Below are 25,284 nucleotides of genomic sequence, written 5' to 3'. Positions count from 1 at the left end.
CGGACAGCCAGGGCCCGTCGTTTTGAGGTGGGCGATGAGGTAATGGTATTGCGCACATCGCTAAAAAACAAACTCGACGTGCAGTGGGAGGGCCCAGCACGGATTGTTCAAAAACTGTCGGATGTTAACTACGTGGTGAGTCTGCCAGGAAAACAGAAAGCACAGCAAGTTTACCACTGTAATCTGCTCAAACCCTATAGACAAAGGGAAGCAGTGGTGTGTATGATGGTAAACGTTCCCGAAGAGCTTCCGATCGAGCTTCCGGGACTAGGCTCAGTGACGAACAGGGAAGACACTGATCAGGTCATTAGTGACTTAATCATTAAAGCACCGCTGTCGGCTGAGCAGAAAACCGAACTACACCAACTCTTACAAGAGTTTCAAGGTCAGTTCTCTGAGAGGCCTGGTAGGACTTCTGTCCTTACTCATGATATAGAACTTACCTCCCCAGAGCCAGTACGATCCAAGGCGTACCGGGTGTCACCCCGCCAGCGCGATATTATGGAGGCTGAGGTAAAGAAAATGCTACAGCTCGGTGTTATTGAGGCGGGTGAGAGTGATTATACCTGCTTTTGATTTTAGTTGAGGTACCCGGCAAGGAACCTCGTCCTTGCGTCGACTACCGCAGGCTTAATTCCATCACTAAGGATCAAATTTATCCGATCCCTAACACCGAGGAGCGCCTTGAGAAAGTTAGTAGCGCTCAGTGTATTTCCACCCTAGATCTTGTCAGGGGTTATTGGCAGGTTCCACTTATAAAAGAGGCTAGTAGGTATGCGGCTTTCATTTCACCAATGGGAACATTCCGTCCTAAAGTTTTGAGTTTTGGTTTGAAGAACGCGCCATACTGCTTTTCAAGCCTCATGGACAAAGTGTTGCGGGGACAGGAAGAATTCGCTTTACCGTATTTAGACGACGTAGCGATATTCTCCGCATCCTGGTCTGAGCATATGGCACACTTGCGGGCAGTGCTAACCCGCCTGCGCGAAGCGGGCTTGACAGTCAAGCTCCCAAGTGCCAATTAGCACAGGCCGAGGTTGTCTACCTCGGTCACGTGATTGGACAGGGTCATCGCCGCCCTTCTGAAATAAAGGTGGCCGCTGTGCGAGACTTCCCGCAACCGCGCACGAAGACCGATATTCGGTCGTTCTTAGGTGTCGCCGGCTACTATGAGAGGCACATCCCCAGGTACTTCGATATCGCGGCTCCCCTGACGGATGCTCTAAGAAAAACAGAGCCCCAAACAGTCCTCTGGAGCGAGACAAAGGAAAGAGCTTTTAGCGCCCTAAAGAGCGCCCTAACAAGCCAGCCTGTGCTACGATCGCCAGACTACACAAAAGGGTTCTTTGTTCAGTGCGATGCTAGTGAGCGAGGCATGGGCGTTGTACTGTGCCAACGGGAAAATGGAGAACTGGAACACCCCGTCCTGTATGCTAGTCGTAAGCTGACCTGTCGTGAGCAGGCGTACAGCGCCACCGAGAAAGAGTGTGCGTGTCTCGTGTGGGCCGTTCAGAAATTGTCATGCTACCTAGCCGGCTCGAGGTTTATCATTGAGACGGATCACTGCCCTCTCCAATGGCTGCAGACCATCTCTCCCAAAAATGGCCGCCTCCTGCGCTGGAGCCTCGCTTTGCAACAATATTCCTTTGAGGTGCGTTACAAAAAGGGGAGTCTCAACGGTAACGCCGATGGCTTAAGTCGAAGCCCCTAACGTAGGAATCCGCCTCAAAGTTGTTTGTTAGTGATGTTTTCTTCCTGAGGCAGGATTTTTAACATATTGCTTTTGTTTAGTGTTTCAAAGTGATTATGTGCTTTCTAGTGCAATTTTCCAATTTGTGGACGCGTTCTGACTGCTGCTTGACTACTGTAAGGAACTAGGCAGTTGTATAAAAGGGGAAAGAGCCTGGCAGAGCTTAGTGAGGGTTGTCTCGTGCTTGCTGACTGAGCGGTTGCGTTTCGGCGTAGTTGTAACGCTTGCTGGGAACGAGCACAAAAATGGCAACTCTCCCGAAGTCACTTTGCAGTGCCCTGTGTGAACCTGAACCTGAGAACGAGGCCTTCTCTGTGCGCTGCGCTCAAGCAACGTCGAGGGACGACCGGTTTCGATTACGAGCATCATCGAGCGACATCCCTCCGGACAGCGGATGCAGTCCCCTGACCATCGGGATCTCCTTCTCCCGGCGGGGCGGTCTGTTACGTTTCGCCTACGACGCGCGGTATAGCCGGCGCGGATGCAACGGACGCCGCGGCTTCGTTCAAAGTGGCGGTCATTTTGGGCCCGTTCAGTGCTGCCGTAACGCCTCTCGCCAAGCGCGTCCAGGCAGGTTTCAATGCCACGTGTCGTCGTGTGTGCGTGTGTGTGTGCATGTTGGTGCCCACGCTTGTCAAAGCGCGGCAGCCAAGGAGAGGAGCTCCCCAACTGTGAGGCGAGGAGGTCTGACCGGCGCCGGCCCGGCGGACGCGCACGTCACGTCTGAACATGTCTGAGCGTCGCCGTATCGGGCGCCTCATCCCAAGCCGTTCCTTCTTGCCCTCGACTCCGAGGGTATAAAAAGCCGCTGCCCCGGACGCCAGGGGGACTTCGATTTCTTCCTTCGAGTAACGAGGTCGCCCTGACCGGCTGCTCTTTTGCGATGCCAGAATAAACAAGTTGTTCTGTTGCCAGTCGACTCATCTTTTGCCGGGACCTTCGGATGTTTCCATCTGTGCCCCAGGCCGCCAGGCCAACGCTACCCTTGGGGCTTGCAACCCATTTGCAACAACTGGTTGCCAGCGGTGAGATCCCGACAACGGAGGCCAGCAGCGAAGATATGCGGTCAACTGTATGCTGAGCAGCACAACGACCATCCGAGAGCAGTGCAACGAGCCCTGTGTGATGACTGGTTGCCTGCAGCGGAACGACTGCGCTGAATTCTTGGCTGCGAGGTTTGGTGAGTGCGGGACTTTCTTCTTCTGAGTTTTGCCAGGCTTTTGTTAGTGTCAGAAACAGAGCTGGTAATTGTGGTTTTCGTTGCTGCCGGGTTAGTTTGCGGCAAGACAATAGTAGGCAGTAGAGAAAGCAGCATTCGGAGCAGCCATGGATTTGAAGTCGTTGCGCAAACCGAAATTGCTGGAGCTTGCAAGAGAGTTGGGTCTGGATGTCTCAGACAAACTCAGAAAACCAGAACTGCTAAGGGCTATTCTTGAGTTGGAGGCTGAGGATGACGAGCTGTCGGAATGCCTTGAGACCATTGAGAAGAGGGAGCAAAAAGAGGAGCGCGAACGTAAAGAGCAAAAAGAGAAAGACGAGCGCGAACGTAAAGAGCAAAAAGAGAAAGAAGAGCGCGAACGTAAAGAGCAAAAAGAGAAAGACGAGCGTGAACGTAATGAGCAAAAAGAGAAAGACGAGCGCGAACGTAAAGAACAAAAAGATAAAGAAGAGCGCGACCGTCAACACGCTTTGGAAATGAAGCGTCTCGAGGTAGAGATGGAACGCGCTCGTAATGGATGTCAGGCACACGGTGCAGGAGAACGAGTATCGTTCAAAATGACTGACCTGATGCGGCCGTTTAAGCTTGGAGAGGACATTGGTTTGTTCCTGGTTAACTTTGAGCGAACGTGCGAGAAGCAGGGGTTCTCTCGGGAAACGTGGCCACAGCGCTTGCTCACTTTGTTACCCGGCGAGGCGGCCGACGTAGTCGCTCGCTTGAAGAGAGAGGAGGCAGAGGATTTCGACCAAGTGAAATCGAGTCTGCTAAAAAAGTACAGGCTGTCAGCGGAGGCGTTCCGTCGGAAGTTTCGGGAAAATGAAAAAGGCAGAAGTGAGTCATATACAGAGTTTGCCTACAGGCTTATGTCAAACATGCAGGAGTGGCTCAAAGAAGAGAAAGCGTTTGGTGACCACGAGAAAATTCTGCAATGTTTTGGGCTAGAACAGTTTTATAGTCGGTTACCTGAGAACGTGCGGTACTGGGTCTTGGATAGGCCAGACGTTAGTACAGTGGCTAAAGCCGCCGAGCTAGCCGAGGAGTTTGTGACGCGTCGGGCTCGCGGAGCTAAGGACGGTCAAAAGGGTGAATTTGGCTCCAAGTCTGAGAGGCCGAAGTTCACACCCATGAGAGCAAGGGGGGACACACGTAGTGCGGATGCGAGTGAAAGCAGTCCGACCGAACGTAAGGAGACGGCGGCAGCCGAAGCCGAACGCAGAAAGCGGTTCGAGACGAGGCAAGCGCGCGTGTGTTATACGTGCCAGAAGCCGGGTCACTTTTCGGCGCAGTGTCCAGAAACAAAAAGAGAAGTCGTGTGTTTGTCATTATGTAGCACTGACGAGAACATGAAGCTTCTCGAGCCTTACATGCGAGACTTCCTCGTGAACGGGAAAGAGTGCCGAGTGCTTCTTGATTCCGCAGCTACAATGGATGTAGTTCACCCCTCTTACGTAGAATCCGATATGTTCACGGGCGAGTGCGCATGGATCAAGCAAGCCGTGGAAGCTCATAGCGTGTGTCTGCCCGTAGCAAAAGTGCTTATTGAAGGACCTTTCGGAGCAATTGAGACGGAGGCCGCAGTGTCATCTATGCTGACCCCCCAGTACCCGTACCTATTTTCGAACAGGTCCGATCACCTCCTGCGCGAGAAGGGGCTTTTGTTTGGTGAGGCTAGCGTTCAGGCCTTAACCAGATCGAGAGTTTGGGAGCTCGCTGCAAAGGCGGTAGTTGCGGGGCCGACGTTGTCGAACAATGAGAAAGGGTCGGAGGCGCAGCAAGCGGATATTCAGAGCACGTCCGAACTGAATAAAATTGAGCCTGTAGCGCTGAAGGCACCAAGTACTGAAGAGGAAACGCCCGACACGGGAAAGTAAGAAGAGCTATCTGCAGATTTGCTCATCGCGCCTACGTCCGATGGACTTAATAGGTTGCTAAAAGTCAGCCGGTCGGCTTTGATAGCCGAGCAAAAGAAGGATGGCAGCCTAGAAAACATGCGCTGCAATGTCAAGGAAGGTATCGCCAAGAAAAATGTTCGTTTTGTGGAAAAAGGTGGGGTCTTGTACCGGAAGTATCTAGACCGCAGGGGAGTCGAGTTAGATCAGCTGATCGTGCCTCAGTGCTACCGTCAGGATCTGTTGCGCTTGTCGCATGGCGGCTCGTGGTCCGGACACCTAGGAGTGAAGAAGACTAAGGACCGTCTCTTGCAAGAGTACTATTGGCCAGGGTGTTTTCGTGACGTAGAACACTTTGTGAGGACATGTGACACCTGTCAGCGGGTTGGCAAACCAGGGGACAAATCGAGGGCGCCGTTGAAGTTGGTACCTCTCATTACGGAGCCTTTTAGACGGCTCGTTATTGATACAGTGGGACCTCTGCCGGTAACAGCCACGGGGTACAGACACATTTTGACTGTAATCTGCCCAGCGACAAAGTTCCCTGAAGCAGTGCCGCTTAAAGAACTCAGCTCAGTTGAGATAGTCAATGCACTGCTGTCCATATTTGCGCGAGTTGGTTTTCCTGCGGAAATCCAGTCAGATCAGGGCACAGTGTTTACTAGCGCTTTGACGACAGCCTTTCTCGAAAGGTGTGGGGTAAAGCTGTTACACAGCTCAGTGTACCACCCACAGTCGAATTCCGTTGAGAAGCTCCACTCCGTCATGAAGCGCGTGTTGAGAGCATTGTGTTTTGAGCAACAAAATGATTGGGAGCTGTGTCTGCCTGGGGTGATGTTGGCATTAAGGACCGCGCCGCATGCGGCTACGGGGTTTTCGCCAGCTGAGCTGGTGTACGGTCGCTCGCTGCGGTCTCCGCTTCGCATGCTTCGAGACTCGTGGGAAGGCAGGGGCGACGACCCAGTCGTGGTCGAGTACGTGCTTAGTCTCCTCGAACGCTTAAGAAGGGCACAGGAGTTGTCAGGTGAAGCAATGGCAAAGGCCCAGCAGAGGGCCAAGGTTTATTATGATCGGACAGCCAGGGCCCGTCGTTTTGAGGTGGGCGATGAGGTAATGGTATTGCGCACATCGCTAAAAAACAAACTCGACGTGCAGTGGGAGGGCCCAGCATGGATTGTTCAAAAACTGTCGGATGTTAACTACGTGGTGAGTCTGCCAGGAAAACGGAAAGCACAGCAAGTTTACCACTGTAATCTGCTCAAACCCTATAGACAACGGGAAGCAGTGGTGTGTATGATGGTAAACGTTCCCGAAGAGCTTCCGATCGAGCTTCCGGGACTAGGCTCAGTGACGAACAGGGAAGACACTGATCAGGTCATTAGTGACTTAATCATTAAAGCACCGCTGTCGGCTGAGCAGAAAACCGAACTACACCAACTCTTACAAGAGTTTCAAGGTCAGTTCTCTGAGAGGCCTGGTAGGACTTCTGTCCTTACTCATGATATAGAACTTACCTCCCCAGAGCCAGTACGATCCAAGGCGTACCGGGTGTCACCCCGCCAGCGCGATATTATGGAGGCTGAGGTAAAGAAAATGCTACAGCTCGGTGTTATTGAGGCGGGTGAGAGTGATTATACCAGCTTTTGATTTTAGTTGAGGTACCGGGCAAGGAACCTCGTCCTTGCGTCGACTACCGCAGGCTTAATTCCATCACTAAGGATCAAATTTATCCGATCCCTAACACCGAGGAGCGCCTTGAGAAAGTTAGTAGCGCTCAGTTTATTTCCACCCTAGGTCTTGTCAGCGGTTATTAGCAGGTTCCACTTATAGAAGAGGCTAGTAGGTATGCGGCTTTCATTTCACCAATGGGAACATTCCGTCCTAAAGTTTTGAGTTTTGGTTTGAAGAACGCGCCATACTGCTTTTCAAGCCTCATGGACAAAGTGTTGCGGGGACAGGAAGAATTCGCTTTACCGTATTTAGACGACGTAGCGATATTCTCCGCATCCTGGTCTGAGCATATGGCACACTTGCGGGCAGTGCTAACCCGCCTGCGCGAAGCGGGCTTGACAGTCAAGGCTCCCAAGTGCCAATTAGCACAGGCCGAGGTTGTCTACCTCGGTCACGTGATTGGACAGGGTCGTCGCCGCCCCTCTGAAATAAAGGTGGCCGCTGTGCGAGACTTCCCGCAACCGCGCACGAAGACCGATATTCGGTCGTTCTTAGGTGTCGCCGGCTACTATGAGAGGCACATCCCCAGGTACTCCGATATCGCGGCTCCCCTGACGGATGCTCTAAGAAAAACAGAGCCCCAAACAGTCCTCTGGAGCGAGACAAAGGAAAGAGCTTTTAGCGCCCTAAAGAGCGCCCTAACAAGCCAGCCTGTGCTACGATCGCCAGACTACACAAAAGGGTTCTTTGTTCAGTGCGATGCTAGTGAGCGAGGCATGGGCGTTGTACTGTGCCAACGGGAAAATGGAGAACTGGAACACCCCGTCCTGTATGCTAGTCGTAAGCTGACCTGTCGTGAGCAGGCGTACAGCGCCACCGAGAAAGAGTGTGCGTGTCTCGTGTGGGCCGTTCAGAAATTGTCATGCTACCTAGCCGGCTCGAGGTTTATCATTGAGACGGATCACTGCCCTCTCCAATGGCTGCAGACCATCTCTCCCAAAAATGGCCGCCTCCTGCGCTGGAGCCTCGCTTTGCAACAATATTCCTTTGAGGTGCGTTACAAAAAGGGGAGTCTCAACGGTAACGCCGATGGCTTAAGTCGAAGCCCCTAACGTAGGAATCCGCCTCAAAGTTGTTTGTTAGTGATGTTTTCTTCCTGAGGCAGGATTTTTAACATATTGCTTTTGTTTAGTGTTTCAAAGTGATTATGTGCTTTCTAGTGCAATTTTCCAATTTGTGGACGCGTTCTGACTGCTGCTTGACTACTGTAAGGAACTAGGCAGTAGTATAAAAGGGGAAAGAGCCTGGCAGAGCTTAGTGAGGGTTGTCTCGTGCTTGCTGACTGAGCGGTTGCGTTTCGGCGTAGTTCTAACGCTTGCTGGGAACGAGCACAAAAATGGCAACTCTCCCGAAGACACTTTGCAGTGCCCTGTGTGAACCTGAACCTGAGAACGAGGCCTTCTCTGAGCGCTGCGCTCAAGCAACGTCGAGGGACGACCGGTTTCGATTACGAGCATCATCGAGCGACATCCCTCCGGACAGCGGATGCAGTCCCCTGACCATCGGGATCTCCTTCTCCCGGCGGGGCGGTCTGTTACGTTTCGCCTACGACGCGCGGTATAGCCGGCGCGGATGCAACGGACGCCGCGGCTTCGTTCAAAGTGGCGGTCATTTTGGGCCCGTTCAGTGCTGCCGTAACGCCTCTCGCCAAGCGCGTCCAGGCAGGTTTCAATGCCACGTGTCGTCGTGTGTGCGTGTGTGTGTGTGCATGTTGGTGCCCACGCTTGTCAAAGCGCGGCAGCCGGGGAGAGGAGCTCCCCAACTGGGAGGCGAGGAGGTCTGACCGGCGCCGGCCCGGCGGACGCGCACGTCACGTCTGAACATGTCTGAGCGTCGCCGTATCGGGCGCCTCATCCCAAGCCGTTCCTTCTTGCCCTCGACTCCGAGGGTACAAAAAGCCGCTGCCCCGGACGCCAGGGGGACTTCGATTTCTTCCTTCGAGTAACGTGGTCGCCCTGACCGGCTGCTCTTTTGCGATGCCAGAATAAATAAGTTGTTCTGTTGCCAGTCGACTCATCTTTTGCCGGGACCTTCGGATGTTTCCATCTGCGCCCCAGGCCGCCAGGCCAACGCTACCCTTGGGGCTTGCAACCCATTTGCAACAACTGGTTGCCAGCGGTGAGATCCCGACAACGGAGGCCAGCAGCGAAGATATGCGGTCAACTGTATGCTGAGCAGCACAACGACCATCCGAGAGCAGTGCAACGAGCCCTGTGTGATGACTGGTTGCCTGCAGCGGAACGACTGCGCTGAATTCTTGGCTGCGAGGTTTGGTGAGTGCGGGACTTTCTTCTTCTGAGTTTTGCCAGGCTTTTGTTAGTGTCAGAAACAGAGCTGGTAATTGTGGTTGTCGTTGCTGCCGGGTTAGTTTGCGGCAAGACAATAGTAGGCAGTAGAGAAAGCAGCATTCCGAGCAGCCATGGATTTGAAGTCGTTGCGCAAACCGAAATTGCTGGAGCTTGCAAGAGAGTTGGGTCTGGATGTCTCAGACAAACTCAGAAAACCAGAACTGCTAAGGGCTATTCTTGAGTTGGAGGCTGAGGATGACGAGCTGTCGGAATGCCTTGAGACCATTGAGAAGAGGGAGCAAAAAGAGGAGCGCGAACGTAAAGAGCAAAAAGAGAAAGACGAGCGCGAACGTAAAGAGCAAAAAGAGAAAGAAGAGCGCGAACGTAAAGAGCAAAAAGAGAAAGACGAGCGCGAACGTAATGAGCAAAAAGAGAAAGACGAGCGCGAACGTAAAGAACAAAAAGATAAAGAAGAGCGTGACCGTCAACACGCTTTGGAAATGAAGCGTCTCGAGGTAGAGATGGAACGCGCTCGTAGTGGATGTCAGGCACACGGGGCAGGAGAACGAGTATCGTTCAAAATGACTGACCTGATGCGGCCGTTTAAGCTTGGAGAGGACATTGGTTTGTTCCTGGTTAACTTTGAGCGAACGTGCGAGAAGCAGGGGTTCTCTCGGGAAACGTGGCCACAGCGCTTACTCACTTTGTTACCCGGCGAGGCGGCCGACGTAGTCGCTCGCTTGAAGAGAGAGGAGGCAGAGGATTTCGACCAAGTGAAATCGAGTCTGCTAAAAAAGTACAGGCTGTCAGCGGAGGCGTTCCGTCGGAAGTTTCGGGAAAATGAAAAAGGCAGAAGTGAGTCACATACAGAGTTTGCCTACAGGCTTATGTCAAACATGCAGGAGTGGCTCAAAGAAGAGAAAGCGTTTGGTGACCACGAGAAAATTCTGCAATGTTTTGGGCTAGAACAGTTTTATAGTCGGTTACCTGAGAACGTGCGGTACTGGGTCTTGGATAGGCCAGACGTTAGTACAGTGGCTAAAGCCGCCGAGCTAGCCGAGGAGTTTGTGACGCGTCGGGCTCGCGGAGCTAAGGACGGTGAAAAGGGTGAATTTGGCTCCAAGTCTGAGAGGCCGAAGTTCACACCCATGAGAGCAAGGGGGGACACACGTAGTGCGGATGCGAGTGAAAGCAGTCTGACCGAACGTAAGGAGACGGCGGCAGCCGAAGCCGAACGCAGAAAGCGGTTCGAGACGAGGCAAGCGCGCGTGTGTTATACGTGCCAGAAGCCGGGTCACTTTTCGGCGCAGTGTCCAGAAACAAAAAGAGAAGTCGTGTGTTTGTCATTATGTAGCACTGACGAGAACATGAAGCTTCTCGAGCCTTACATGCGAGACTTCCTCGTGAACGGGAAAGAGTGCCGAGTGCTTCGTGATTCCGCAGCTACAATGGATGTAGTTCACCCCTCTTACGTAGAACCCGATATGTTCACGGGCGAGTGCGCATGGATCAAGCAAGCCGTGGAAGCTCATAGCGTGTGTCTGCCCGTAGCAAAAGTGCTTATTGAAGGACCTTTCGGAGCAATTGAGACGGAGGCCGCAGTGTCATCTATGCTGCCCCCCCCGGTACCCGTACCTCTTTTCGAACAGGTCCGATCACCTCCTGCGCGAGAAGGGGCTTTTGTTTGGTGAGGCTAGCGTTCAGGCCTTAACCAGATCGAGAGTTTGGGAGCTCGCTGCAAAGGCGGTAGTTGCGGGGCCGACGTTGTCGAACAATGAGAAAGGGTCGGAGGCGCAGCAAGCGGATATTCAGAGCACGTCCGAACTGAATAAAATTGAGCCTGTAGCGCTGAAGGCACCAAGTACTGAAGAGGAAACGCCCGACACGGGAAAGTTAGAAGAGCTATCTGCAGATTTGCTCATCGCGCCTACGTCCGATGAACTTAATAGGTTGCTAAAAATCAGCCGGTCGGCTTTGATAGCCGAGCAAAAGAAGGATGGCAGCCTAGAAAACATGCGCTGCAATGTCAAGGAAGGTATCGCCAAGAAAAATGTTCGTTTTGTGGAAAAAGGTGGGGTCTTGTACCGGAAGTATCTAGACCGCAGGGGAGTCGAGTTCGATCAGCTGATCGTGCCTCAGTGCTACCGTCAGGATCTGTTGCGCTTGTCGCATGGCGGCTCGTGGTCCGGACACCTAGGAGTGAAGAAGACTAAGGACCGTCTCTTGCAAGAGTACTATTGGCCAGGGTGTTTTCGTGACGTAGAACACTTTGTGAGGACATGTGACACCTGTCAGCGGGTTGGCAAACCAGGGGACAAATCGAGGGCGCCGTTTAAGTTGGTACCTATCATTACGGAGCCTTTTAGACGGCTCGTTATTGATACAGTGGGACCTCTGCCGGTAACAGCCACGGGGTACAGACACATTTTGACTGTGATCTGCCCAGCGACAAAGTTCCCTGAAGCAGTGCCGCTTAAAGAACTCAGCTCAGTTGAGATAGTCAATGCACTGCTGTCCATATTTGCGCGAGTTGGTTTTCCTGCGGAAATCCAGTCAGATCAGGGCACAGTGTTTACTAGCGCTTTGACGACAGCCTTTCTCGAAAGGTGTGGGGTAAAGCTGTTACACAGCTCAGTGTACCACCCACAGTCGAATTCCGTTGAGAAGCTCCACTCCGTCATGAAGCGCGTGTTGAGAGCATTGTGTTTTGAGCAACAAAGTGATTGGGAGCTGTGTCTGCCTGGGGTGATGTTTGCATTAAGGACCGCGCCGCATGCGGCTACGGGGTTTTCGCCAGCTGAGCTGGTGTACGGTCGCTCGCTGCGGTCTCCGCTTCGCATGCTTCGAGACTCGTGGGAAGGCAGGGGCGACGACCCAGTCGTGGTCGAGTACGTGCTTAGTCTCCTCGAACGCTTAAGAAGGGCACAGGAGTTGTCAGGTGAAGCAATGGCAAAGGCCCAGCAGAGGGCCAAGGTTTATTATGATCGGACAGCCAGGGCCCGTCGTTTTGAGGTGGGCGATGAGGTAATGGTATTGCGAACATCGCTAAAAAACAAACTCGACGTGCAGTGGGAGGGCCCAGCACGGATTGTTCAAAAACTGTCGGATGTTAACTACGTGGTGAGTCTGCCAGGAAAACGGAAAGCACAGCAAGTTTACCACTGTAATCTGCTCAAACCCTATAGACAACGGGAAGCAGTGGTGCGTATGATGGTAAACGTTCCCGAAGAGCTTCCGATCGAGCTTCCGGGACTAGGCTCAGTGACGAACAGGGAAGACACTGATCAGGTCATTAGTGACTTAATCATTAAAGCACCGCTGTCGGCTGAGCAGAAAACCGAACTACACCAACTCTTACAAGAGTTTCAAGGTCAGTTCTCTGAGAGGCCTGGTAGGACTTCTGTCCTTACTCATGATATAGAACCTACCTCCCCAGAGCCAGTACGATCCAAGGCGTACCGGGTGTCACCCCGCCAGCGCGATATTATGGAGGCTGAGGTAAAGAAAATGCTACAGCTCGGTGTTATTGAGGCGGGTGAGAGTGATTATACCTGCTTTTGATTTTAGTTGAGGTACCGGGCAAGGAACCTCGTCCTTGCGTCGACTACCGCAGGCTTAATTCCATCACTAAGGATCAAATTTATCCGATCCCTAACACCGAGGAGCGCCTTGAGAAAGTTAGTAGCGCTCAGTTTATTTCCACCCTAGATCTTGTCAGGGGTTATTGGCAGGCTCCACTTATAGAAGAGGCTAGTAGGTATGCGGCTTTCATTTCACCAATGGGAACATTCCGTCCTAAAGTTTTGAGTTTTGGTTTGAAGAACGCGCCATACTGCTTTTCAAGCCTCATGGACAAAGTGTTGCGGGGACAGGAAGAATTCGCTTTACCGTATTTAGACGACGTAGCGATATTCTCCGCATCCTGGTCTGAGCATATGGCACACTTGCGGGCAGTGCTAACCCGCCTGCGCGAAGCGGGCTTGACAGTCAAGGCTCCCAAGTGCCAATTAGCACAGGCCGAGGTTGTCTACCTCGGTCACGTGATTGGACAGGGTCGTCGCCGCCCCTCTGAAATAAAGGTGGCCGCTGTGCGAGACTTCCCGCAACCGAGCACGAAGACCGATATTCGGTCGTTCTTAGGTGTCGCCGGCTACTATGAGAGGCACATCCCCAGGTACTCCGATATCGCGGCTCCCCTGACGGATGCTCTAAGAAAAACAGAGCCCCAAACAGTCCTCTGGAGCGAGACAAAGGAAAGAGCTTTTAGCGCCCTAAAGAGCGCCCTAACAAGCCAGCCTGTGCTACGATCGCCAGACTACACAAAAGGGTTCTTTGTTCAGTGCGATGCTAGTGAGCGAGGCATGGGCGTTGTACTGTGCCAACGGGAAAATGGAGAAGTGGAACACCCCGTCCTGTATGCTTGTCGTAAGCTGACCTGTCGTGAGCAGGCGTACAGCGCCACCGAGAAAGAGTGTGCGTGTCTCGTGTGGGCCGTTCAGAAATTGTCATGCTACCTAGCCGGCTCGAGGTTTATCATTGAGACGGATCACTGCCCTCTCCAATGGCTGCAGACCATCTCTCCCAAAAATGGCCGCCTCCTGCGCTGGAGCCTCGCTTTGCAACAATATTCCTTTGAGGTGCGTTACAAAAAGGGGAGTCTCAACGGTAACGCCGATGGCTTAAGTCGAAGCCGCTAACGTAGGAATCCGCCTCAAAGTTGTTTGTTAGTGATGTTTTCTTCCTGAGGCAGGATTTTTAACATATTGCTTTTGTTTAGTGTTTCAAAGTGATTATGTGCTTTCTAGTGCACATTTTCCAATTTGTGGACGCGTTCTGACTGCTGCTTGACTACTGTAAGGAACTAGGCAGTAGTATAAAAAGGGAAAGAGCCTGGCAGAGCTTAGTGAGGGTTGTCTCGTGCTTGCTGACTGAGCGGTTGCGTTTCGGCGTAGTTCTAACGCTTGCTGGGAACGAGCACAAAAATGGCAACTCTCCCGAAGTCACTTTGCAGTGCCCTTTGTGAACCTGAACCTGAGAACGAGGCCTTCTCTGTGCGCTGCGCTCAAGCAACGTCGAGGGACGACCGGTTTCGATTACGAGCATCATCGAGCGACATCCCTCCGGACAGCGGATGCAGTCCCCTGACCATCGGGATCTCCTTCTCCCGGCGGGGCGGTCTGTTACGTTTCGCCTACGACGCACGGTATATCCGGCGCGGATGCAACGGACGCCGCCGCTTCGTTCAAAGTGGCGGTCATTTTGGGCCCGTTCAGTGCTGCCGTAACGCCTCTCGCCAAGCGCGTCCAGGCAGGTTTCAATGCCACGTGTCGTCGTGTGTGCGTGTGAGTGTGCATGTTGGTGCCCACGCTTGTCAAAGCGCGGCAGCCGGGGAGAGGAGCTCCCCAACTGGGAGGCGAGGAGGTCTGACCGGCGCCGGGCCGGCGGACGCGCACGTCACGTCTGAACATGTCTGAGCGTCGCCGTATCGGGCGCCTCATCCCAAGCCGTTCCTTCTTGCCCTCGACTCCGAGGGTATAAAAAGCCGCTGCCCCGGACGCCAGGGGGACTTCGATTTCTTCCTTCGAGTAACGTGGTCGCCCTGACCGGCTGCTCTTTTGCGATGCCAGAATAAACAAGTTGTTCTGTTGCCAGTCGATTCATCTTTTGCCGGGACCTTCGGATGTTTCCATCTGTGCCCCAGGCCGCCAGGCCAACGCTACCCTTGGGGCTTGCAACCCATTTGCAACACCGCGCACAACAGGAAGTGTGGCCAATTAAGATGGGAATTGCCTCTTATGGTGCATCTAACACTAACAAGAAAAGGTAGCACAATCAGACCTACGAATATATATGAAAGAGCTATAACACACACACACACACACACACACACACACACACGCGGGCACACACACGCGGGCTCACACACCCACGCACACGCGGGCTCACACACCCACGCACACGCACACACACACGGGCACGCGCGCGCACACAAACACACACACACGCGGGCTCACACACACACACACACACACACACACGCACGCACACACACACACACACACACACACACACACACACGCAGACACACACACACGCACACGTACACGCGCACACGCGGGCTCACACACCCATACACACGCACACACACACGGGCACGCGCAACGCACACACACACGCGGGCTCACACACCCGCACATGCGCACACGCACACACGCACACACACGCATACACACACACATTGAGAGCAGCATGATAATTTTATTAACGCAAATGTGAGTGCGCAGTATTGTCGTTAACGACATGAGCTGCGCAAGCGGGACAGTTTGGAAGAAAGCAACGAAAAGATTGCCTTTTTTTAACTGTGAAAGAAGCTGGGAGCCAAGATTGGAACTTAGTTATACACGAGGAGCATATTTTCTGAGAAAAGAGTCTGACGCAGTCGGTCTTCATGACAAAGCAAAATTCCTCAGTGGTATACAAAACAAGTTCTTAGTGGCCAGTATAAAAACTGCTCCAGAAGAACCACAAAAGCAGGCATAGAAGAGATTATGAGACTGAGGAATGGTTGGCTGGAGGGTATATCCATATCGTTTCAACATAGCGGTTACACCTGAGCATGTAAAACTCAAAGCTGAATGTTTTGGTCACATTTCTCCTCAGAAAGCCGGCCAGAGGATGAAAGAAGCGCGCAATATGAGACAAAAAGACAGAGAGCAGCGTACAGAGGGAATAGTGCGATTTTTTCGGGGTTATGAGGCGGAAGAAAGGTATTCTCTCTAGACCTACTTGCTTGCCGAGTCCTAAACAACAAGCTACATTGCGAGGATTGGGTACGAACCAAAGACGGGAGGGCAAACAGTGACTGAAAGGAAACCGTGACGAGAGGAATCGATGTTCCTTAAATCCTAGCTTCGTCTGTGTCAAGTTTGTGTGTTTTTTGGAGATTTTCCTCCCTCGAGCATTTTCCTTCATGTTGCAGGTGCAGCCTGCTATAAGTCAGACGCTAACGAGGCACAGGGTGAGTTGGACAGCGCAGCTGGCGAACAACGACAATACTCTCCTGTATTATGTAGCTCTTGTATGATTTTTTTTGCCTCATGCCGGCCGACATTAGATGAGGACGGCGTCTTCTATTAATATGTGCTTCAGACTGCTAAAGAGCTCTGGAGATGGGCACGACGATGTCATGCGCAGTTTGTCCAGGTAGCTTCGCATCAATGGAAAAACCTAGAAAAAACCAGAGCGACAATATTTAAAACCACTTTCCTCAGCACGTGAGAAAAATTCTCACAAGGACCGGCTCTAATAGGAACATGTCTTTTTTACAGGATATCAACGCAAGTTACGATTTATCGAAAGTTCTGGCGCACTACATCGAGGCGTAGTGCAGAAAGGGGAAATCAGCTTATTTTTTTTTAGGCCTACGCCTGCAATGCAGAACAGCTTTAAATCTGCCACTCGCTGATGACATTGCCTTGCTAAGTCACTCAAAAAATGAAATGGAAAGAGTGATCAATAATTTTGAGTGCCAAAGTAGAACAGTGTCTCTAAAAATTATATGCACAACAGTCTTGGTAGGCAACAGCAGTTTGCGATTATAAGCGAAGCGCTTGAAGTGATAAGGAAACGCGTCCACTTAGGACAGGTACTGGCCAGAATAAAGACCACGAGGCTCAATTATTTAGAACAGTAAAAAGGTAGTGGAGCGCATTTGGCAGGTACTTAAAATCATGTAGGGCAGTTTGCAAATATCTCTCAAAGAAAAGTATATAACAGTGGTAATTTACTCTAATCACGTATGGGGTAGAAACGCTATGCTTTAAATGAGGACAACACAGCTAGTTAAGAGAGAGGAAGAGAGAAGAGTGGGGGAGGGAACAAACGCGGGTGTATGACATCCTAGTCGAAATCAAGAGGACGAAATGGGCTTGGGCAGGGCACGTAATGCGAGGACAGGTGAACCGGCAGTCTTTAAGGGTAACCGACTGGATTCCAAGAGAAGTCAAGCGTAGCAGAGGGTGGCATTAAGTTAGGTGGGCCGATAAGATTAAGAATTTTGCGGGGATAAGGAGGCCGGGGTTGATACAGACCACGGTTAATTGTAAAAATACGGAAGAGGCCTTTGTCGTGCAGTGGACGTAGCCAAGCTCATGATGATGATGACTCAGTGCTTTAAAATTCTCGATGTAGATTCAGTCAGTTCAGTGCTCACTAAGGTCAGTAGACATCCAGCTTGCTGCCGGGCGTAAACCATCCCCACTTCTTTTAACGCAGCCATCCTTTTGGCGGCCTTCGTGAACGTTGCAGCCTTCCGTGCACCAAAGTAGAGGGCTTCGGCGATGTCAACTTCCCTCAGGGGATATAAGTGATTAATGCAGCTCTTCTATTAGCACTCGCGCTCTGTGCTTTGCGGCTGGTGCTTATTTCGTAAAAGAAAATTCGGAAGGGAAATGAAACGCCCAAGGTTTCGGGCATCTCACGTGCTTGTCTACGTCTGTAAGGCCTCCCATGAATTAGCGTTTGTATGCGTGCTTAATATGTGTTCTATCCAATCTTTGCAATTCGTAGTCTCAAAAGCAAAGCACTGGATAACGTTCAGTACTTTAAACGTAATCCTTCCCACTAGCGGTGTCAAAGATAACGTCGACGTTGGCCTGGCTGCCTAGCCCCCTCCCCCCCCCCCCGCAAAGAAAAAAAAATGAGAGTGCCATTTCTGTACTGAGGTGCTCTTTTACGTGCCTGTAGACCTGTCGATTGCTAAACGAGATGCTCAATCACTTTCAACTTTCAGGCAGCGTGCCATGTCGACCGTAGGAAATTTTTATTGCCGTGCACCTTAGCAGCATGAAGGTAATGCGCTGCTTCATAAAGCCGTCTTCAGGAGAGCTAAGCAGCTCTTTTTGCAGTGACATTCACATGGTTGCAAATATTTGTACTTTATTACCTTACATTCCGGCCACGGCGAATACAGGAGATATAGACGTGCAGAATGCCCGGATGGGAAAACGCGTACGAGCATTTCATAGGAGTAGAGGCCTTGCAAACGACGACTGAAATAAAAAAGGTTGAAGCTCTGTTTTGGAGCAATTTACTTCGTGCTGTCATGAAGCAGGCACATAACAAGAGCTCACATATGCTGAAGAGGTAGATTTGTTTGCGGTTTTGGGACCACTGCCTTCAATTTAGGCCAGGATTAGACCAGCAAGGTATTTCACGAATGCGACAATCTATAGCATGAGGTTGACCAAAGAGCAGCAGCAGTCTGTACACTTTTTGTTACCTATATTAGACTTCAATATCTTTCCCTCGTGAGTAGCAAAAACATTCAGTTTGCCTTTGTAGTACACTAATTAAATTTACTCTGGGACTCTTCGCTACCACAGAGTATATGAGACAGCTTGTTTAAAAACATATAAGATCAAAGCTATGAATGTTGCAGTCTGCTTTGCATTTCACAGTACCCTCAAAAACGGCTTACCGCACCGGAATCAGGATTGCAGAGCTGACTGGACGAGCGCTAGCATAATAGTCTTTTTTCTGTTTTGCGGGCCGTTATACTAATTTAATATCATGGCACCATGAAATAAGCGACGAACAACCTTGCATATTTTATGTTCTGAAGAGCCACTGGGAAATGAATGCTACTCATATTACCATACCAGACAAGTAGAAGCAAAGTCGCCATATGTTGCTGACTGAGAGGGAAATATTGAAGGAATAATGGTTGCACGTTGTCAAAGAACATAGACCTTTGTCCTTAGTAGGCCAGAAATTCTATTTCTATCTGGTGTATCTCATAAATTGCTATAAACATGGAGGAAAATGTGCGACTACGCCGAGCAAATAGCGCCACGCAGTTGCAAATATAATTGAATTTGTGCAGTTATTTTGCTGTGTCTCTTTGCAACACAATGCGGAAGGCTTCAGATTCTCTTGCGTAGAAATCGATACTTTCCATGTGCGCCATGGGAGCGGTTATTAAGTAAAGGCGTTCTTGTTCTTGCAGCCAGCACAGGCGCAACATGATAGCCATTTCAGTAGTCTCTCCTCTCGTTTTGAATAAACAAGTATTGCATAAAGAATATCCTGCTTCATTTCGGCTTTCGCTAACATCCTTAATCTTGTAAAACGCATAGTAGCATGACTATGTTATAACGGTCGATTACAGGCACAAAGGGTTTGAGCCACCAGCAATGTTAGAGCCGTCTTTATTTCATAGTTCAGGGTTGTTTTCCCTACCGTTATTGTACATAAGTACTGCACACTAGAGCAGTGCCTTTTCCTTATCTGTATCTTCAGGGTCTCGTTTTCTATAGTTCAGTCTTTAAGATATACATTTCAAACAACAAACACTGTGTCGGCACATGTCAACCAGAGCCATGCGTATATGTCTACTGCAGCGTCAAACCTTATCTCTGCACATGGGCGGTATAGCGAAATCATATGAAACGAACTAAATGCGTTCGATTCAATTTCTGCTTTTAGCGACCAGAAGGAGCAGCAGCTGGCGAACTGCGTTGATAGCTGAAGCGGATGGGAAACACAGTGTCATTGCATAAACAATGTTAGCCGAGCTGCGAAATCGCCCAGCGCTTACCCTTTTCAATTCCTGTTTGGCTTGATAAGTTCAGCATCCCGGAGCGCGAGCAACCAGGATAGCACTAATTCCATTCTTTCATCCAATAGCTTATTCAGTTCTTGTTCTTTCCTTTCTTTCTCTCTTCCTCGTTCTTTTTCTTTCTTTCTTTCTTTCTTTCTTGCTTGCTTTTTTCCTTTCTTTCTTACTTTCTTTCCTTCTTTCATTTCGTTCTTTCTTTCTTTCTTACTCTCTCTCTCTCTCTTTCTCTCTTTCTTTCCTTATTTTTCTCTCTTGATTCCTTGTTTTCTTGCTTTCACTCTTCTTTCCATCTTGCTCACTTTACTTTTCCCTTCTTTCTTTTATTTCTTTTTCTGTTCCTTCGTTATTTCCTTTATTTCAGCCTTCCATCTTGCCTTTTGCACATGTACTGGATCTGGAGTCTGCAGATCGCAGGAGTATGCTCACTATTTCTTAGGCCTCGTTTGAATGAATGAACTGTTAATTTAGAAAGGGAGGCTCAAGGCCTTTTGCTGGGGAATTGGGTTGTTAAGGCAGGGAAAAGTAGGGGTCTATTGATACATGAAGGGACGGCATGGGTGGTCTAACCACGCTTTACACGGGTTTGTAGAGCCCACTTACCTTAGCATATTTTCCAATATTTTCCCAGATGACGTTCGCTCCGGCACTGGTCCAAGCACGAAATTCCTCGCCATCGGCGGGAAAACCATGCTTGCTGACAAAGTCGTGGCGTCCCTTGCGGAACTCTGAACAATGTCAAACTAGGTTGCTCAGGTCAGCACGACACATAGAGCCACAGTACGGGCACTCTGTAACGTCAATATTGCCCCATTGATGCCAGCAAGGGCCGGTATGCCATTTAAGGATGATGTTTGGCGTGTAGGCGGCATCGGCGATTATCTTATTAATGAAGATCTGATCATGTCGTGTGAGAGCAGCTGAGGTATCAACGTAGCTCAGTGGTCTAACGGCCGCAAGTCTTGCACGGCTCCTCTGTTTGGCACGCTCTGGTCTGCACGTTAGGACAGCCAAGATGTTGAACATATCAGAGAGGTGGTCGATAACGGCGGGGTATTCCTACGGAGTAAGGAACGAGACAGTCACTCGAGCCCCGTTGTGAGCGGACTGGTTCCCGTCGTCATCGGCCGTGTCCAGGGGTCCACGCGAGGCGGATGCGCACGTTGCGTGTTTTAAGGGTTCTGATTATAGAAGTAATCTGCTGTGCAATTGGGTGGGTCGAGAATGGTTTGTTAGGCCTCGTTTAAAGCATATGATGAAGCCAGCTGTGCATATTTTGGCGCTAACCACTGTAATTCAGTGTCGCAAAGCAAATATGTCTCAGGTTTCTTACAATGCTCTACATTTTTCGTTTCACTTTTTCGTTGCAAGTTGATCGCCAATGGCTGATATGGGGGTCAACGCTGCGTCTATCGCTCTGGTTTCAGAAAGATCGATTCGCCCCCTTATATTTCCCAGGTGACTCGGGTGCCAGTCTCCGGACTGTCGGCTATTTCCAGAATGATACTGGGATAAGCCCAGTCTCCGTGCGTACAGCGCTGGTTCCAGTGCTATGAGGGGCATAACAGAGGCAAATCTAGCGCAACAAAGCAAATTACAGCGTTTACCATCCTAACAGCGCAAACTGTGCATTACAATCCCAGCTCTAGTGAATTTTACTGACCGCCAGTGTACTCAGCCAAAAGTAGTGCGAAAAACGTACTGGTTTCCTGCTGGAAGACACTGGAGGACGCTGGTTTTTACAATAGGAGCATGCTCTAAACAATCAGAACTATGAGTCTCTATCAGAGAAAGAAGGCTCTAAAGAGTTGATATTGCTCACTTCTATTCGTATATGAGGAGCATCTGGCTTATCCGAGAATAGGGATTGTATTTGCGAATAGCTTTCCCAAGCACGATTTCGTAACTTTCGCAATGATGACTTTTTCCAAAAGAAAAATGTTCGGATGTGCCAGTGATTCTATGATAATTTGAGTTAGCTTCGGTTTTGGATTTTTGTCATTTCGAGAAAAATCTTCAATTTACTACGTGCCATATGCAAGATTTACGAAGGCTATAGTGGAGTAAAAGAGCAGTGTGATTCGTACATAAAGTGGCCGATCTCAATCATTGTTTGCTGGCTATCCTGTTCAGATTGCACATATGCGATTCACGGAAAACGCTAGGCACGCCGTCAGCGCTAAGAACCTTGCATGACATCAATACGCCTGAAAGTGCCAAAAAGGCTAATTACGAAATGGACCAATTCTCGCGCGGCCGACATCGCAAAACACGCATTACAAGGCGACTGAAATCTCGTCGTTGAAGGTTTCGGCCGGGTTGTCGGTACACAATGCGAATTGTCACGGAAGCCAACAGTCATCGAATCAAGGAGCATAGAGAATATTGTTTTTAATTGGTGGTGTTAATCAATGGAAGAATAATGGAGCAAATATTTCAAACCTAATTTATTATAAATCAGAAGAAAACACAGCCACATGCCGCTGGTTGGATCGGAAACCACGACCTCCGATTTTCGCATCCGGTGCTCAACCAACTCGTCCGTAGATCGGATGTAGTACGTCCTTTATTACCGCTAGTGCCATGTAAGAACGCGATCGACCGGTGAGGGCGAAGATTTCCGTGTGCCGTTAATCGTGAATAAAAGTATTGCTTCATGCCCTCGCTAGTGCCTGGATGGCTTTGAATCTGTCGCACCCGAATCCAGCTCAAGTGTCGTGTCGTGACTGCAACCTTCGCATGGCTTTCCTTGAAAGTGCCTTTAATAAAACATTATATAGGGCGGGGCCATTTGCTGAGAAGCTGAAGGAAACATGCTTTTATCATTTGAATGCTCAACAGTGAATACATGATCGAATAGGAAGCTGGGCACGCTGAGGCAGATTTCCAACATCACCAATTATGCCGACATTGACCATCTTCATTGAGTACTGAACAATGAAAATGGAACCAATATCAGTAAATAAAAAGGGTAATCCTTGTTTTTGTGGAGGCTATATGAACTTTGTACTTTGTTAGCGCTGCGCTACATATCAGAAGCAACAAGTTTTAATCATCTTATGCTGCTGCAATGCTAGGCGTTTATACTCTGAGGCTAACGCTACGCCCAGCATTCAAAGTTACTGCCGACCGCTTCAAATCAATGGCTGATTTCCAGCACTGTTCATGCATTCATGGAGAGTTTTTTCAACTACTCATGACTGCCCGTCGCTATGGCTGCGGGGTCTCTCATAATAGCTAATAGGCTTTAAGTGCGAAAATCACAACCAGTAACTCACGCAGACTTCTTTTTCGTGCGGCGAGCAGTCAGGAAAGTTAGGATCTTGATGCGCTAAAAGTCATTTTACCTTTCACGGGGCATCCACATTCACTGTTTCGTTCGTGCTAGGCTTTCTCCAAAAAACCATAGTGGTTATTATTATTATTATTATTATTATTATTATTATTATTATTATTATTATTATTATTATTATTATTATTCGACTCGCCCGGCCACTCCGATCCCTTCACAGCATCCACTCAAGACTCTGGATGCCTCCTCTCTCCTTTTGACGGGGAAGAACTGCCTCCGGCCCCGCACACGCGCTCCTATCCCTCCATGTGCGAGGGAGAGGGTAACTCTCCCTTGGTGTCTCATCCGCGTAGAGAGCTTCCGTTTTGGACGATCCGAGCCCAGGTTGCCCTCACTTCCGACGTCACTCGGAACTAGATTCAGTTTCAAGGCTTGTTTGCCCACTCTGTGTGTGTAGTGTGCCAACCACCGGAAGCAGAACCATCCACCATCTACAGTGGGTCTGCGCAGCTTTCAAACTTGTGAAGCTCGGCGGCGCATTTTAGCCATGAAAACTGCGCGCGCTGCTCTCTCGCGCTTTTTTCTGGCAACCTAGATACCAGCGGGTTCAGTGCCACTGCTCACGACCGACCTGTCAGTCGCGAACTTTGGCGCTGGCATATGCGTGTGATTGTGGCGGCGATGCAAGACTTTATAAGGACGGAGAAGACGGATTAGTGCCGGAGCGCCGCTGGTGCAGTGTCTTGCTGTCGGCGGGGTGTCCCAGCCGCCGACTTGATCTATATGCAGGAAGAAACGCCGCCTTTCCCGCCGGTGCGCGGATGGCGAACCGGGAGTTTGCCTTGATGGAAGCGCAATTTTGTACTCAGTCTACAAGGTCTATGCACCGTTTCTTGTAGCGCGTCAGATGTGTTTCTTCCGCGTACTATTTACATGTATCAATAGAGAGAGAGAGATAGAGAGAGAAAGACAGAAAGGCAGGAAAATAACTAGGCAGCGCCCTGTATGCTACCCTACACGTGGGAAGTGGAACGGAGGGAGAGATAGAAAAGACAGAGAACAAAAACATATGATCACTTTTCCACGTGTCCGTTGGCCGTTACTTGTAGAGTACACAGGGCACACACTGATTGTTCACAATCTTGCACTCAGTCCTGGGACCTTCAAGAACATTAAAAGTGCCTTAAAACCGGTCCTCTGCGATGAAGGCTTACTCCAAAGACCCAGAATCTTGGCTTCAGTAAGGGGCCGAGGATCTGAACGGCGGAGTGTTGCAGCCAAGAGTGCACGCTCACGCTGAAACCGAGGGCACTTACAAAGAAGGTGTTCCATAGTCTCGGCGCACCCACACATCCCACACGCAGGAGAGTCTGCCGTTGCGATTAAGTGGGAGTAGGCATTTGTGAACGCCACTCCCAGCCACAGACGGCACAACAGCAATATGTAGCAATATGTTTTTGTTGTTTTAAGGCGATCAGATTCTCGCGCTTCGGTCGCTTTTATTAGCAAGGCGTTGGGTTCTCGAGAGCCTTTGACCGAATGCCGTGCGTGGAAGCTGCATTTTGCGTTCAGCACTTCGAGGCTCCTGTTGTTTCGGAATAAATTGCTTTCGTAATACTGTTGGCAAGAAACACGCAGAAATATTAGAATGCGTCGAAGTTGCATAAGCTGCGTGAGCACTATGTTCATTCTCTGGTCCAAACACCGCGTCTGCTGATGATGTTCTCAGAGCGCGTACGCCGTAATCCCGCTCCAGCGCCGACAGCTTTGGCGTCCACTTTCTACGTTTGCAGTTTGCAAGTCTTTTGGTATCCCTATTTCAGAAGTCTATTGGGCCCAGGTGTTCCGGCGTTCCGGCGAGACTGCTAAAGCAGTCAGTACTGCGCTGGCATTCTCTAACGTCTTTTGCAAGCGCCCCCAGCGGGTTAATTGCAAGGATGACAAAATATATTCTGTGTGGAAGAGGAGACATGAATGTGCATTAGTTTTCTTGAAAGGCACTTCTAAGTCTTGTTTATTCAACACCAGGTTAAAAGAACCTTGTCACAAAATTCTCTACTCGAAGCCAAAGCGCCTGCTGTGGGCACAAAAATGCGACATGCGCAGCATCAAACTCTGTCGCATAAAGAAGGGAGGTAATAATAAAAATTGGCTCTGCTATCGCTTAAATTACACTATCGCGTAATGCGCGCGTAAGTGTGCCCCCCCCCCCCCCCCCCAGTTATGCGATAGTGTAATGGGTCATTCTGAGCGGAAGGTCATTCTCTACTTGACATTCACAGATACCTGGGAGTCCTCATACCCCTCCTGCGCAATGGGCTGTGGTTAAGCGATGAGCCACTGCCCTGCAATGGCAGTTACTTCCCAGCGGTGGGCCTTGTGTAGCCGAAGTTGCTTTTCCAGAGCGATCAATCAATAATTTAGCTGCCACCTGCCAGGGTGGGCCGTTTTCTCACTTAATGGTGGGCACGTTGTGATGACGCCACAAGTCACGTGACCT

Source organism: Amblyomma americanum, chromosome 7 (assembly GCF_052857255.1).
Source record: "Amblyomma americanum isolate KBUSLIRL-KWMA chromosome 7, ASM5285725v1, whole genome shotgun sequence".
Classification (NCBI taxonomy): domain Eukaryota; kingdom Metazoa; phylum Arthropoda; class Arachnida; order Ixodida; family Ixodidae; genus Amblyomma; species Amblyomma americanum.
The sequence above is the reverse complement of the archived record's forward strand: the minus strand, read 5'-3'. Positions refer to the sequence as shown.